We start from the raw sequence: 17,548 nt of genomic DNA, 5'->3' as shown, positions 1-17,548 counted from the left end.
AACAGGTTAGGATTTTGTGCACCATAAAGAAGAGCAAATAGCTTTGTGCAGCTGTTTGATGGAGACTATAGGATCACTAAAAATAAAATGATTTTCAGTTATGAAACTGAGATGTGGAGTAAAGGGTTTGACTTCTGTAGTATATAATATACTAGAGCTTAGGCCACAGGGCTAAGAGTTTGAAAAATAACACTGTCTCATGAAAATCACAATTTCCTTTAGTGTAAATCATGCAACACAAAACTCAATTTGTAAGAAATTCTTTATATAAAACCATAACAATTTACCTACTTAAAAGATGGGCATATATTGGGTTAGCATTTTAAATGGGATTCTAAATTAAGATGTCTCAGTTAAATTCCTCTAGATTAGAATAAGATTGACAGCCTTATTTTGTGTAAAAACTGCCAGTTTTGTGTTTCCTAGGAAAAATCTCCCATATTGAATTTTCTCCGTAGAAAGCATGGACATCTGGAGAGGAAAGGATGCTCCCTGGGGAAAAAAAAATTCACAGATCATTCTTTATGATTCTATTTTAAATAGAATAGACATCAAACCAGTACATGTATTCATTGATTTATTCACTTAATAAATATTTATTGGCTAAACATCTCTTATGTGTCAGACACTTCAAGAATCTTGTCATACAGTTTTGAGTAAAATAGATCAAGTGTTTGCCCTCCTGGAGCTTATATTCTCAGAGAAATAAGTAGAGAATGAATTTGTAATCTCAGCATAGTTATGAGTAGAACCCTTTCAGTCTCAGTGTCCCAGTGCAGTTTATAAACATCAGGTTTTTACTGTTTAGGTTTAGGTTTATGTTTAGGTTTTAATGTTCAATGTTTATAAACATCAGGTGATGATAAGTACTGTCGAAAATAATAAGGAAAAGAAAAAGAGAGTGTGGTAGAAGGAAGGCTGTTATTGTTAATACAGAATGCCAGGGAAAGCCTTTTAATGAGAAATGAGGGAGCAAGGCCTGTAGGTAGTCCAGGGAACAGTGATTCAGGTAAATGCAATAGCAAGTGCAAAGGCTTTCAGGCCAAAGTGCCTTTGGACCATTCAAAGAGTAGCCAAGAGGCCATTGTGGGTTGAGTAGAGTGGTAAGGGGTAGAGTGGTAGGAGAGAAGTCAGTGCAACTTTTAAAGACGTGGGCTATTACTCTGAGTAAATAGAATTCACTATAGAAATTTGAAATGAGAATTAATACGATTTGACTTCTGTTGTAACAAGTAATGCTTGTTATAAGCTGAAGGAGGATGGGGGTATAAGTAAGAAGAGCAGCTAGAGGGCTACTTGGGGAGTCTAAGCAGAGAAGAAGAGTAAATAAAAGAGGTTGATAGTGGTGTTATGTGGAAAGAAGTGGTTCAATTTTGAATATGCAGGCACTTCCTATACAAAATCTCCATAATAAATATTTTCCCACTAGAATACCTCTTAATTTTTTAATACCCACATTCCATACTATACACATGAAATATATCCCAATACATTTTTAAGACTATGTTAACATACAAAAGATTAATATTTATGTTCCCAAAACTCAATAAAACATTTTTAGAAATATAATATGCATGAGAAATCTCAACTTGAAACTCAAAAACAGTTGCTAGAGTGTTGGAATCATGTGTAGGTATTAGAATAACAACCAAATATGAAAAAGAGGATGTTAATCTCAGTTGTTGCTGATGCTGAGAGGCATTGTAGAACCATATTTAGAAGGAATGATAAACATTGTCCTTAAGCATGAGGATGATAGGATGAGAAGCTTTACTTTTTACTTATAGATAGAAAACATTAGAAATGTAAGTAATACTCCATTTTGAATTTTTTATCCAAGCATGTCAGTTTTTTGTAAGTCTTCACTCTTCAAAGGTCTCTGCAAATACCCTAATGACAGGGAATCTATCAGTTACTCTGAGTCTCTTAACTTGTCAGGAATTGCACCAAAAGTGTCAGCACTATACCTTCCACAGCAAGTGACAAAGATAGCTCTAACCTTTTTCCCTTCTTCCTTCTCAACTTTTGTCAAGCTTTAAGTGTGTACTTTACTTGGTAAGTAAAGGTACTATAGGGAATTCTTGGATTTTTATCATAAAATTTTGTCTGTATTTTTTTCCTGACCAATATTGTTTACTGTTAACTATTTATTTATTTATTTGTTTATTTATTTTTCAACGTTTATTTATTTTTGGGACAGAGAGAAACAGAGCATGAACAGGGGAGGGGCAGAGAGAGAGGGAGACACAGAATCGGAAACAGGCTCCAGGCTCTGAGCCATCAGCCCAGAGCCTGAGCGAGATCGTGACCTGGTTGAAGTCGGACGCTTAACCGACTGCGCCACCCAGGCGCCCCTACTGTTAACTATTTAAAGCATTTTACAATCTAATTAAACTTTTGCTGTGTTATAGGTACATTCTAGAAATTTAGTGGGGGGGCTTTTGGTTTGACATAATTTATTATAGTTTTTTTTACAACAAAATAATATGAAATAGTCTCCTGATTAGCTTTTTTTGTGTGTGTTCAGAGCATCTAATGCTCAGAAACACTAATGTTAAGTGGAAAATGCCTGTCTTTCGAAAGTAGGGTCTGTAGGAAAGGATGGGTCAAGGGTGATTCCAAGGTTTTTAGCCTGAGCTAACTGAAGCAAAATTACAATTATTACATTGTATAGATTGCAGTTGGAGTAGGTTTTGGAGGAAAATCAAGATACTCTTTTAGACATTTTGAGTTTGAGATGCCTCTCAGATATCTTAGTTGAGATGTGAAGTAGGTAGTTGAATAAATGAATCTGTTGTTCAGGAGAGAGAGCCAGGCTAAAGATATTATTTTGAGAATTACCAGTATGAAGGTTTCCAGTACTGAGACTGGGGATCATAATTTAAAAAATGAGTGTGAATAGAAAATAGGTTTAAAAAGAAAAGAGCCCTGGGAACGTTCATCATTTAAGACCAGAAAGATTTAAGAAAAAAAAAGCCAGAGAAGGAGGTGAATATGAGTGGCTAGTGAGAAAGAGGAGATCCAAGGTAAAGGGGTCTGAGAAGCTGTGGGTACAAAGTTTCCTTCCTTTTCTTCCCTTCTATAGAAAGAGAAAGTAGTTAACTTTGTCAAATGCTGCCAGTTGATAAAGGCTGACAATTGACCATTGATCAAACTTAGCAACTTGGAGGACATGATTTGGTAAAGGCTAATTCAGTGGAGTGGAGGGGAGGGGACCTGAACCCAGGAAGAATGGAAGGGGAAGAATTGGCAACCATGAGTACAGAGAACTCTTGAGCCATGTCATGAAATCATGACTTTCATTACAGAGAGGAACAAAGAAATGCAATTGTAGCTAAAAGGGCATAATGGGTCAGAAACAGTTTTTGTTTTTTAAGATAATAGATTCAATAACATACCTGTAATTCTAGAAGAAATAGAAAAATGGTCGGTATGAGAAAATATTGGTTATATCCTTGAGTGGGTTAGGATCTAAATTAAGTGTGTGTGGGGTGTGTGTGTGTGTGTGTGTGTGTGTGTGTGTGTGTGTGTGTGTTGGGGAGGTGAGAATTTGCCTTGATAGGAACATTAGTAATTCATCTGTAGTAACAGAAAGAAAGGCAGAACATCTGGGTACAGATGTAGGTAAATAGATAGATATAGTGGTGGGAGCTCATGGAAAGTCTTCCAATTGCTTTAAGTTTTCTCAGTGCACAGAGAAGTAGGTTCCTTGATTGAGTGCTGAGATAGTGCAATGGGTTTGAGGTTATAAAGAAAATGTGTTATCTGTAGGTTGGGAACTATTGGTGATGCCAAGGAAGATGGAGTTAACATGAAAACAGAAGTCATTGAGAACAAGGAGGCAAAATAAGTATGAGGCAAAGGTGTTGCAAAAGACATAAAAATAGAAATGGATGTTTTTACAGAGACTTGCCATAGCAAGCAGAAGAGTACTTTTTTAAACCAAGATGCCACAAGCCTTCCAAAGTGTGCTACCAAATGATTATCAATGTTTGCAATGCCTTTACAGCAGACAAGATGGTAAAATAGGAGTCTATGTTTTTATTTTAACTCAAATCCTAAAGGCTGAGAACAATACCAAAGGTACGAAGTTACCCTGTGTCCTAAATTAAAGAGCTAGTTCACCAAATCAGGATATGCTAAAAGGTGGTGAGGCTAGTTTCATCTCCCACCTCTAGTCTCTATAAATATAAAGGTTGAAGAGGAATGAGAATATTGTAAAGTTTTTGCACTGCCATAGTTTCATCTCCTCCCTCAAGTGAAATAGGCTTCAAGGGGCCCTTCTCAGGGGGTTTAAATGTGTTCCTCATAGTTTTGTCTTGGGATGGAAGGGCAAAGAAAAAGAAGATTGCTCTGGGAACAAGCTCTACTCATATCCCAGCAGCACAAGTGTACATGAGTTTCCCATAGGTCAAGCGGTCCTTGGAAGAAGGTTACCCCAGTATAATTTTAAAAGGGACCCCTGAGGTCTTCCAGCCTAGAGCAAGATACCTGAATAGAAAAAACAAACCAATCCACATAAAGCTGCAGGTGAATTGTAGGATTCAGCAACTCCTGAGGACAGGAGTGGGTGGCAGAATGGTTAGTGTGTAGTGAGACGAGCAGCATTGCCTATAATATCCAAGAACTTTGGACAAGGCTTCCAGGAGGAGAGTCTCAGAAAGAGCAAAGAAGAGCCTGCTTAGGAAAAAAAGAGTTGCATCCAAAGAGTCCTGACACCCCTACCTCAAGTAAGACTGAATATTTTCTTCCTAATGCCTTTTCTCCCTTGGCTGGAGCCAAAGGGGTCCGAAACTCTTATTACTGGAGTAAGCTAGGAAATGAAAGAGAAGAGAGAATACCATATTACCCTCCCCATAATAACCTTTCAGGCCTGAGACAGGCCCTACCTGGGGGAGGGGAGAAGACTTTACTTGGATTTAATGTTAAATTTAGGGTATGATATTTATTTATTATTTTTATATAATTGTTTATTTAATATTTTTATTAAATATTCATTAAATATTTATTACAATATTTTTATTAAATATTTTTTATTTGTTTATTTAATATTATTTTATATAATTGTTTATATAATTGTTTATTTTTGAGAGAGAGAGAGAGCACGAGTGGGGGAGGAGCAGAGAGACAGGGAAACAGAATCCAAAACAGGCTCCAGGCTCTGAGCTGTCAGCACAGAGCCCGACGCAGGGCTCGAACTCACAAACCGTGAGATCATGACCTGAGCCAAAGCTGGAAGCTCAACTGACTGAGCCACCCAGGTGCCCCTAGGGTATTGTATTTAAAGGGACTGGCTGTTTCAGTACCTGTTCTTTATTTGAGGAGACTGGTTATCACCAAACCATTCTACATATATATATGGTGACAATACCTACTTCATAATTGTAACCTATATGTGTAATTATAATATGTAATAGTTATATATAGCATACATATATAACGTGTTTATATAATATGTAACAACATTATTATATAAAATTATTCAATTTTACATATTATATAATTATAATTGTAATGAAGATTAAATGAAATAATAGATATAAAGATCTAATTCTCTTCCCTACCTTAAGATCAGGAACCTTTTCATGTTTCCTGTCCCAGGATATCACAGAGTAGCTCTCAATAAATAACATGCAGCCTGCTCTCATTTCACATTCATGACCACTAACCTTTAGAAGGTGATCCTAAGGGGCACTTTGGTGGCTCATTTGGTTAAGCATCTGACTCTTGATTTCAGCTCAGGTCATGATCTCAAGGTTCCTGGGATCAAACCCTGCATCCAGCTCTGCACTGACAGCATACTGTCAGTGGGATTGGGATTCTCTCTCTCCCATTCTCTCTGATCTCTGCTCATGTGGTGTATGTGTGTGTGTGTGTGTATTTATACTTTATATTTATATTTATATTTATATTTATATTTATATTTATATTTATGTGGGGGGGAGTATACACATACATATATGTATATGTATGTATATACTCCCCCCCACACACACATAAATATAAATATAAATATATAAAAGAAGGTGATCCTAAGACATTATCCTAGCCCATTTACTCCCCTTCTCTCATAGGAGCCATTCATACCCTTTTCCTTCTCCTTAAGTATCTCACAGTTTTGCCCCCCTCCTCCTCTGTGAATGTTCCTACAACCTTGGCATTACTCCTTTCCCATTATGGGGAAAATTTGCCCATGAATTCATTCCTACCTCAAACACTAAGCTAATGGACTTCAGAGTGTTTTTAGAAACAGAGTCCCATGGTTTTTTTCCTAATGAAATCTTATGTAGAACACAAAATTAGAACTGTTCTAATTCAAGCACAGGGTAGAGTTGGAATATGTTGAGGTCTCAGAGCTCTGAATGCTGATCCATCCACCCCAATGGTTGCCAGACCAGGAGGTATTTCTAAAGAGAGTCATAGAGAGCTCTCCCTTCTTGCTACTCTGTTTTCCATGCCTTCCAACCCAATCCATCATCCATGAGTTGACGTATGTAGAATAGATAGACTCATGCCTAGAATGTACTACATACTTGATAAGTGTTATGCACCATTATTATAGCCCTTTCCTCTTCCTTCTTTCTCCTAACATTGGTTTTCCATAAAGTTTTTGGTCTCAGTCCCTTTATTTATTTATTTATTTATTTTTAGTTCACACTCCTGCCCCAGTGATCTTATCATCTCATCTAGTGCCACCTGTCATTCTTCACAGATGACTCCCAGTTATTCACCTTTAGTCTCATCTCTCAGATCATTGATCAACCTCTCTATTGATCAGCCAGAGGGTTGTTGCTGAACTCAACAACTCTAACTCAACTCTAACTCAAGTTTCTCCTCTTGTCTGGTTCCTCTTCCCTATTCCTGTTCATGATCACATCATCTTTTTCCCAGAAATAAAACGTGATGGTCATCTTTGAGTTCTCCATCTTCCTGAACCCGGTCAGTTGTTACATCATATAGAATCTGCCTCTGAAGGTCAACTAACATACCTCCTTTCCTTTCCATTTATAGCACCACCACCCCAGTTCAATTTATCGTTTCATTGTTTGAGTGAGTGCAATAAACATTGAACTAGTTCCACCACCTCCAGCCTTCCTGGCACAAATCCAACACACTCACTGTTTCCAGATGGATCTTCACAAACATTGCTCTGTTTATTATCCCAAATCCCTTTACCACTTAATTAAGAACATAGTCTTCTACCTAAGATTTCTGGTCTTCCACAATGTGTTCCTAACCTACTTTTTTTCTTTAAAGTTAGTTATTTTGAGAGAGAGAGAGAGAGAGAGAGAGAGAGAGAGCGAGAGAGAGAGCATGAACAGAGGAGGGACAGAAATAGAGTGTGAGAGAGAATCCCAAGCAGGCTCCACACTGTCAGCATAGAGCCTGATATGTGGGGCTTGAATCCACAAACTGTGAGATCATGACTTGAGCCGAAACCACGAGTCAGATGCTTAACTGACTGAGCCACCCAGGTGCCCCCCTAACCTACTTTTTAAAAAGTTTTATCCTATTTAATGTTTCATACAAATTTCACATTAAGACCAAATTAAGAAATTTGCTCTTTTATAAAAATACCTTGAACTAGAAATATATTCTTTTGTACTTTCTCTTTCTGCATCTAGAAACCATGTCTACTTCTATTACATTTCTAGATGCTCTTTAAGGCAGTGTAATGCAGGAAGTTATAGCATGGACTTTGGGTTCAAGTACTGCCATATGAAGGCTCTATGATTTTGGGTTAGGTACTTAACCTCTCAAGGCCTAAATTCTACATTTGTAAAGTGGGAATGACAGTATTCTATATATCATAATGTTATTGGCAGAATTAGATGTGATAATATATTCTTCTTTAATGTTTTTTAATTTATTTTTGAGACAGAGAGAGACAGAGCATGAATGGGGGAAGAGCAGAGAGAGAGGGAGACACAGAATCCAAAACAGGTTCTAGGCTCTGAACTGTCAGCACAGAGCCTGACACAGGGCTCGAACCCACAAACTGTGAGATTGTGACCTGAGCTGAAGTCGGACGCTTAACTGACTGAGCCACCCAGGCACCCCGATAATATATTCTTTATTTTTTTAATTTTTTTTTTCAACGTTTATTTATTTTTGGGACAGAGAGAGACAGAGCATGAACGGGGGAGGGGCAGAGAGAGAGGGAGACACAGAATCGGAAGCAGGCTCCAGGCTCTGAGCCATCAGCCCAGAGCCTGACGCGGGTCTCGAACTCACGGACCGCGAGATCGTGATCTGGCTGAAGTCGTACGCTTAACCGACTGCGCCACCCAGGCGCCCCCCGATAATATATTCTTAATGTTTAAACTTATTCAGCAATGATACAACGTTGTAAATACCAATATGTTTTCTCTTAAGACATCAGGCACAGTTCTGACTCAGGACCTCTATACCTGCTGTCTCTGCCTGTAATGCTCTTCTCCTAGACCTATGCGTGACTTATTCCCTTAGGCCCCTACAAAATATAACTTCTTCAAAGAAGTCTTCCCTAATCATCCTAAGAGTACTCATTATTTCTACTGTCCTCTATCCCTTTGCCTTGCTTTTTTTTCTTTAATGCAACTGACATTATATTATGTAGTCATTTATCTGTATATTGCTTGCCCCATTAGAACATAAGCTGCCTGAGTATAAGGTCTTAGTTCATTATGTTTATTACCTAAAACAGTGCCTGGCATATGGGAGGCTATTAATAGATATTTATTAAATGAAAAAATAACCAAATGAAATCAGTAAGTCTTAGCTTTAATAAGAGGCAGTTCCAAATGCTACTGCTGTAATATTTTTTTTAATATTAGTTCTACTGGATTAGTTACCTCTTCTGTGGAACCTGCATATACTACTCTAATGAAATGTATGTTCTGACTTAGATATTTATGTCCATTTAGTACAGTGTGCCAGATCAAAAACTTCTCTAGGGTAAGAATACTGTAACTTAGAGGTTGGCATACATTTTCTGTAAAGGGCTATATAAAAATATTTTAGGTATTAGGGCATATAGTCTACCACAGCTATTTAACTCTGGTGAGGTAGCACAAAATCAGCCATAGACAATATGTAAAAAATAGGTGTGGCTGTGATTTAATAAAATTGTATTTGTAATAAGAAGTGTCAGTCCAGATTTGACCTACCAAACAGTTTTCCAGAAACTGCTCTATTTTATCAGTAGCCTCTAACACAATGGCTTTTATATAGAAGTTACTCAATAATATTAAAATATTATTCAACAATTACGTCATATGTATTATGTCATATATAATGACATATTAAATCATAATTATGACATTTTATGTCACATATATCAAATGAGGTGGATAGTAGAGACATAAAGATAGTAAAGAAATTGTAAGAGAATAATGGAAACAGCTATAATTTACTGAGCACTTGGTGGTACTCAAAGTTATTTCACTTGATTTTGATAATAGCCAAAAAAAAATGGGTGTATGATGCTTTAGGAAGTTAAGTAGCTTCTCCAGTTCATCAACATAGAATAATAGTCATAGCAATAATGGTAGCTAGCAGTTTTTGAACATGTATTAGGTATTTGGCTGTAAACTATATGTACCAAAAATTCTGGTAACCAATTCCATTGTGTGTGCACGTGCAAATGTGCATGAATATGTGTGTGAATAGGGGGTGGTTTCCACACATATCCAATCAATTCTTAGATACAGGCCAGGTGTCCCGCAATTCAACTCAGTTTTGACCCTATCCACCTGGAGATAATGTCAGATCATACAGGTTAAGGGTTTTTAGTCCTAGAAGACTGTCCCCATCCCTCACTTCACATAACAGTCAAAAGCCAAGGTTATCACCTGTGCTTCTGACCAGTTGGCTATGGATTGAAGGTTCCAACAGCCCTTTCCTTGGGTTTGATTAATTTGCTAGAACAGCTCACATAACTCAAATAAACATTTTACTTACTAGATCACTGATTTATTACAAAAGGATATAACTCAGGAATAGCCAGATGGAAGAGATGCATAGGGCAAGGTATGAGGAAAGGGCACTGAACTTTCATGCTCTCTCTGAGTACAAACTCCCCAAATCTCCATGTGTTCACCAATCTGGAAGCTTTCTTTCTTTCTTTTTTTAAATAACAATTTTTAATGTTTATTTATTTTTGAGAGAGAGAGAGAACATGCGAGTGGGGGAGGGAAATAAAGAGAGACACACACAGAATCCAAAGCAAGCTCCAGGCTCTGAGCTAACAGCACAGCCTGACTCAGGGCTTGGACTCACAAACTGTGAGGTCATGACCTGAGCTGAAGTCAGATGCATAACTGACCCAGGTGCCCCAATCTGGAAGCTTTCTAAACTTACCCTTCCTTTTGGGTGTTTATAAAGGTTTCATTATATAGGCATAGTTGATTAAATTATTGGCCATTGGTGATGGATTCAATCTCCAGCCCTTCTCCCCTCCCCAGAAATCAGAGAATGGGACTGAAAGTCCAAACTCTCCATTTAAGATTGGTTTCCTAGGCAACCAGCCCCCATCCTTTCCTTACTTGGGGGCTTTCCAAAAGCCACCTAAGTAACAACAAAAGACACCTTTATTGATCTCATCACTTAAGAAATTCCAGTGGTTTTACGAGCTCTGTTCAGAAACAGACCAAGTATGTATTTATTATAAGTCACAATATCACAACATCATATAATTTAATTTTGTCCTTATAACATGCTTTGAACTAGGTAATACAATCACCATTTTGTAGATAAAGAAAATGAGATTCAACAAGTTTAAGTAATTTGCCTGATATCACATACTTGTAAGTAGTAAGAAATAGAGCGAAATCTGCCTGACTCCAAACCCTAGCAGAGTGATCACTATATTCTACTCTGAAGCATTTATAAGAGGTACCTGCAATGATAGTATCATGGTGGAAGAATGTAATATTTATGCTGGGAGGCTGGGGTTATTTGATTTATTGAATAACATTTAAAATAAGTCAATATTAGAAGTCCTTTATATTCTAGCCTCCTAAATCTACCTATTTGCTGCTTTCCCATCAAAACCTTCCAGATTACCCCAGCTGGATGGGAGCTCATGACCTTTCCTTTGCCTTTACTTCTCCACACCCCTCACACTTCCTCTAATCCCTCAGAATCCTCTAATGTCCCTTTCTACTTACTCAGTTCTTGATCTGCTCAGTTATCACCATGCTCATGAATTCTTGCTTTCACTGATTGACTCACAATGAAATCTAGTATTCCATACTCACAAAAGTTCAGAAATAACAGAAGTAAAAACAATGAATCATCAAAGTAGTAATTAGTCAAAGTTTATTGTGCATGCACTAAAAAGACAGTTTGCCAATAAGATCACTGAAACTGAAACATGGAATGAGGCTCAGGGCTATATTGTTATATATCAGATTATATAGTGAGAAAGCAATGACTGTTACAGTGATTGGTTATAATATTACAGTTTCTTTAAATGATAGAGAATTGGTTAGTGGTTATGTCCTATCAACCTTGGGAAACAGTTTAAGTTTTGCTTACGATTTTCATAGGCATAAGCAAGAAATGACCCACGTTAAGTTAACCTTGCAAAATAAGCTTAAATTAAGCTTTGTTTGGGTGACTAAACTGGTTTTTGTCTGCACAGAGACTATTCAAGGCTGGTTTCTGTTTTTTGATTGTAATAGTCCTCCTTTTGGTCATTCCCTCAGCAGATTGAGAGAGTATGAGCAACCACTATAGTGTTATTCTTGGTTAACACTGTTGATTTAGTCAGGCTGAAGAGTCACATATTCAGTGTTTTTCTGCCATTTGAGTTATCAGATAAGGGAGCCATGTAGTCACTGTCTTCCATATTTCTGTGGTTATTGTTGATTTCATCCAGTTGTCTGATTCTGATGGATGCCATTTGGTGTGAAAGTGGCTGCCAACAGGCACTTAAAACCCTCAAGAGTAGGAGGAGGGGGAGCTAAGATGGTGAAATAATAGGAGGTCCCTAAGTTTGTCTTGTACCTTGAATATAGCTAGATAAGTGTCTAATCATTCTGAATACCCAAGAAATCAACCTGAGGACTGCCAGAGCAAACTGTACAACTAGAGGGAGAGAAGAGGCCACATCGAGGAAGGTAGTAAGTATGGAGATGTGGTTTGGGGAGAAACAGATCATGGGTGCTGCAGAGGGGAGGGAACCATGGTTGCAGAGAAATGTGAGAGAGAGTGGAGTGCACAGGGATATGCACAAGGAAAACACATCCCAAAAGCTATTGGCTGGGGAAAAGAGAGGGGCTGATTTTCATGAGTTTTTACAACCAGAAGGGATCAAAGTCTGGAGTTCTAGGGTTGGTGGGCTTGGCTGGAATAGAGACCTGAGGGTGTTGTTCTACTCCTGGAGAGAAGGCAGACAAGTAGCACTGGGGCCAAGGGCACTATCTGAGGATTGCCTCAGGCACACAGGGAGAGACTAATGGATCTTCTAGCATCTGTGAGAGGTTGGCATTTGCAGAGATGCTTCTCCAGGGACAAAGGAGCAGGGGCCATTTTCCTCCCCCACCCCTCAGTACAGGAGCAGAGATAGCTGTTGAAGGTGGCTAAACTGGACACTGGTGCTTTAGCCTGCTTGCTCCAAATCTAATGTCCCCGTGTTCTGGCATGACTGCCCTTCTATGTCAAACCTGCATTCATCCCAGTGTGGCAAGACCACCAGAAGACAAGCACAGCTCCCCCCCACCCCAACCACAACACATCCCTAAGGTTTGGAGTTTTTAAAAGTCATCAGGATTGTCTTGGATGGAGCCCAAAGTGCACTGTGCTGCTTCAGGCAGGCAAGCAGCCCAGAGACAGACTGCATGAAAACAGTGATCTGAAAAATATCTGGGACTCAGGAGGGGAAATTATTCACTCTCCTGGGGGTGCTTCCCTGAGAGCAGCAAGCAAGGAGACCCATCTCTAGGGACAAAGGAGCTGGCTGGTGCCATTTCTCTCCCCTGCAGCATAAACTGACTTCAATAAACAACACAGTGCCAATGTTGGCTGCCTAATCTGTTTACACCAAGCCCCACCCCAGTGCACTCTGCTGGTACTGCTTTTCTCAGACATGTATGCCTAAAAACCAGTGCAGCAGGATTCTTCCCCAGAACACCGGCAGAAAACCCTGCCCGTGACACATCTCCTGACCAGAGAGTTCTATAAGTCTTCAGTTCTAGTGGAAGTAGCATCAGGTCTCATTTAACAAGCAGAGCAGAGCACACATATTTAAAACTCACTACACTGACCAAGATCCAAATGCTACCCACTGCAGGCAAGGGGAGCCTCTGCAGAAGACTGGCCTGAAGGATAGAATAGCCAAAATGCAACAGCAGAATACAGGCAGCACACACCAAAGACACTCTCTAAAGCACAAGACCCTGGACACTGTATGATCTCTTCATAAAGTCATTACTCTCAGAGCAGAAAATACAACAGAAACACACAGAAGAAGACAGAGATGTAGATAAAATGCCATGATGGAGAAATTCATACCAAAAGAAACCACAAGAAAGATCACAGCCAGAGATCTAATTGAAACAAATATAAGTAATATGGCTGATGGAGAATTTAAAGCAACAATCATAAGGATACTCGCTGGGCTTGAGAAAAGAATGGAAGCTATCAGGGAGACCTTTATGGAATAAATAAAAGAGTCAAAAAAACAATCAGACAGAAATAAAAAAAATTAAGCAACTGGGATTTGAAACAGATTGGGTATAATGGCCACAAGGATAGAAAAAGCAGAGGAATGAATAACTAATATAGAAGATAAAATAATGGAAAATACTAAAGCTGAACAAAAGAAAGAGAGAGAATTATGGATCAAGAGAGTCGACTTAGGGAATTCAGTGAATCCATCAAATGTATAAAGAATTTCCCTGACAGCTAGTATCCAAAATCTATAAAGAGCTCACCAAACTCCACACCCGAAAAACAAATAACCCCGTGAAGAAATGGGCAGAAAACATGAATAGACACTTCTCTAAAGAAGACATCTGGATGGCCAACAGGCACAGAAAAGATGCTCAACGTTGCTCCTCATCAGGGAAATACAAATCAAAATCACACTCAGATATCACCTCACGCCAGTCAGAGTGGCCAAAATGAACAAATCAGGAGACTATAGATGCTGGAGAGGATGTGGAGAAATGGGAACTCCCTTGCACTGTTGGTGGGAATGCAAACTGGTACAGCCACTCTGGAAAACAGTGTGGAGGTTCCTCAAAAAATTAAAAATAGACCTACCCTATGATCCAGCAATAGCACTGCTAGGAATTTACCCAAGGGATACAGGAGTGCTGATGCATAGGGGCACTTGTACCCCAATGTTTATAGCAGCACTCTCAACAATAGCCAAATTACGGAAAGAGCCTAAATGTCCATCAATTGATGAATGGATAAAGAAATTGTGGTTTATATACACAATGGAGTACTACGTGGCAATGAGAAAGAATGAAATATGGCCCTTTGTAGCAACGTGGATGGAACTGGAGAGTGTCATGCTAAGTGAAATAAGCCATACAGAGAAAGACAGATACTGTATGTTTTCACTCTTATGTGGATCCTGAGAAACTTAACAGAAAACCATGGGGGAGGGGAAGAAAAAAAAAGAGGTTAGAGTGGGAGAGAGCCAAAGCATAAGAGACTCTTAAAAACTGAGAATAAACTGAGGGTTGATGGGGGGTGGGAGGGAGGGGAGGTTAGGTGATGGGTATTGAGGAGGGCACCTTTTGGGATGAGCACTGGGTGTTGTATGGAAACCAATTTGACAATAAATTTCATGTATTGAAAAACAAACAAACAAACAAAAAAACCAAAAATCAAACAAACAAAAAAGAAACTGTAAAAAAAAAAAAATAAAAATAAAAAAAAGAATTTCCCTGACAAACAAAATCTAAAGTAATTCATGGCCACTAAACCAACCTGGCAAGAAATATTAAAGGGGACTCTTTGAGAGGGAAGGAAAGACCGAAAGTGACAAAGACTAGAAAGGGACAGAGAAAAATCTCCAGAAACAACAACAAAGCAAGTAATAAAATGCAACTAAATACATACCTATCAGCAATTACTCTGAATGTGAGTGAACTAAATGCTCCTGTCAAAAGACATAGGGTGTCAAAATGGATTAAAAAAAATCAAGACCAGTAATATGCTACCTACAAGAGACTCTTTTTTAAACATAAAGACACTTGCAGATTCAAAGTGAAGGGATGGAGAAACATTGATTATGCAAATGGATGTTAAAAGAAAGCCAGAGTAGCAATACTCTTATCAGACAAACTAGATTTTAAACCAAGGAGAGTAACGACATGGAGAAGGGCACTATATCATATCATTTACTATATCATAGTAAAGGGAACTGTCCAAAAAGATTTAACAATTGTAAATATTTATGCCCCCAACTTGAAGTACACAAACACATAAAACACTTAATAACAACCATAAAGGAACTCATTGATAATAATACAAAAATAGTAGGGGATTTTAAAACATTACTGATATCAATGAACACATCATATAAACAGAAAATCAACTAGGAAACCATGGCATTGAATGACACACTGCATCAGATGGACTTAACAGATATAGTCAGAACATTTCATCCTAAAGCAGCAGAATACACATTCTTTTCAAGTGTACATGGGACATTCTCCAGAATAGATCACCTACCAAGGCACAGATCAGACCTCAACAAGAACAAAAAGATTGAGGTCATACCATGCATATTTTCTGACCACAATACTATGAAACTTGATACCATGCATATTTTCTGACCACAATACTATGAAACAGCCATAAGAAAAATGGAAAGACAGGGGCGCCTGGGTGGCGCAGTCGGTTGAGCGTCCGACTTCAGCCAGGTCACGATCTCGCGGTCCGTGAGTTCGAGCCCCGCGTCGGGCTCTGGGCTGATGGCTCAGAGCCTGGAGCCTGTTTCCGATTCTGTGTCTCCCTCTCTCTCTGCCCCTCCCCCGTTCATGCTCTGTCTCTCTCTGTCCCAAAAATAAATAAACGTTGAAAAAAAAAAAAAAATTAAAAAAAAAAAAAAAAAAAAAAAAAAAAAGAAAAATGGAAAGACCACAAAAACATGAAGGTTAAACATGCTACTAAAGAAAGAATGGGTCAGCCAGGAAATCAAAGACGAAATTAAAAATATATATATGGAAACAAATGAAAACAATGGCTCAAAACCTGTGGGATTCAGCAAAAGTGATCATAAGAGGGAATTTTATAGCAGTACAGGTCTACCTCAAGAAGCAAGAAAAATCTCAAATGTATAACCTAACTTTACACCTAAAGGAGCTAGAGAAGGAACAACAAATGAAGCCTAAAGCCTAAAGAAGGGAAATAAAGATTAGAGCTGAAATAAATGATATAGAAGCTAAAAAGTAAACAACAACAACAAAATGGTAGAACAGATCAATGAAACCAGAATCTGTGTATTTGAAAAAATTAATAAAATTGATATACCTCTAGCCAGCCTTATCAAAAAAGATAATGGACCCAAATAGATAAAATCATTAATGAAGGAGGAGAAATAACAACCAACACCACAAAAATACAAAAAAATTATAAGAGAATATTATGAAAAACTATTTGCCAACAAATTAGACAACCTGGAGGAAATGGATAAAATCTTAGAAACATATAAACTACCAATACTGAAACAGGACAAAACAGAACAAGAACAGATCAATAACTGTAAAAGAATTGAATCAGTAATCAAAAATCTTCCAACAAACAAAAGTCCAGGGCCAGATGGCTTCCCAAGGGAATTCTACCAAACATTTAAAGAAGAGTTAATACCTATTCTTCTCAAACTATTCCAAAAATTAGAAATGGAAGGAAAGATTCCATTCTAGGAGGCCAGCATTACCCTGATTCCTTAAACAGACAAAGACTGCAGTAAAAAAGAGAACTACAAGCTAATATCCCTGATAAACATGGATGCAAAATTCTCAACCAAATTCTAGCAGATTAAATCCAACAGTACATTAAAAAGAATCATTCACCACAATCAAGTGGGATTTATTCCTGGGTTGCAAAGGTGGTAAAATATTTGCAAATCAGTCAATTTGATACACTACATTACTAAAAGAAAGGTAAAAAATCATATTATTCCTTCAATAGATACAGAAAAAGCTATGGCAAAGTACAACATCCATTCATGATAAAAACCCTCAACAAGATAGAGGGACATACCTCAACATCATAAAGACCATATATGAAAAACCCAAACCTAATATAATCCTCAATGGGAAAAAAAAAAGTGAGAGCTTTTCCCTTAAGGTCAGGAACAAGACAGGGATGTCCACTCTCACCACTGTTATGTAACATAGTACTAGAAGTTCCTAGTCTCAGCAATCAGACAACAAAAAGAAATAAAAGGTATCCAGTTCACAAAGAAGTCAAACTTTCACTATTTGCAGATGACCTGATATTCTATATAGAAAACCAAAAGATTCTACCCCAAAATTGCTAGAACTGATATTCAAAGTAAGTAAAGTTGCAGGATACAAAATCAATGTACAGAAATCAGTTG

This window comes from Prionailurus viverrinus, chromosome C1 (assembly GCF_022837055.1).
Source record: "Prionailurus viverrinus isolate Anna chromosome C1, UM_Priviv_1.0, whole genome shotgun sequence".
In the NCBI taxonomy this organism is placed as follows: Eukaryota; Metazoa; Chordata; class Mammalia; order Carnivora; family Felidae; genus Prionailurus; species Prionailurus viverrinus.
Note: the sequence above shows the minus strand (reverse complement) of the source record.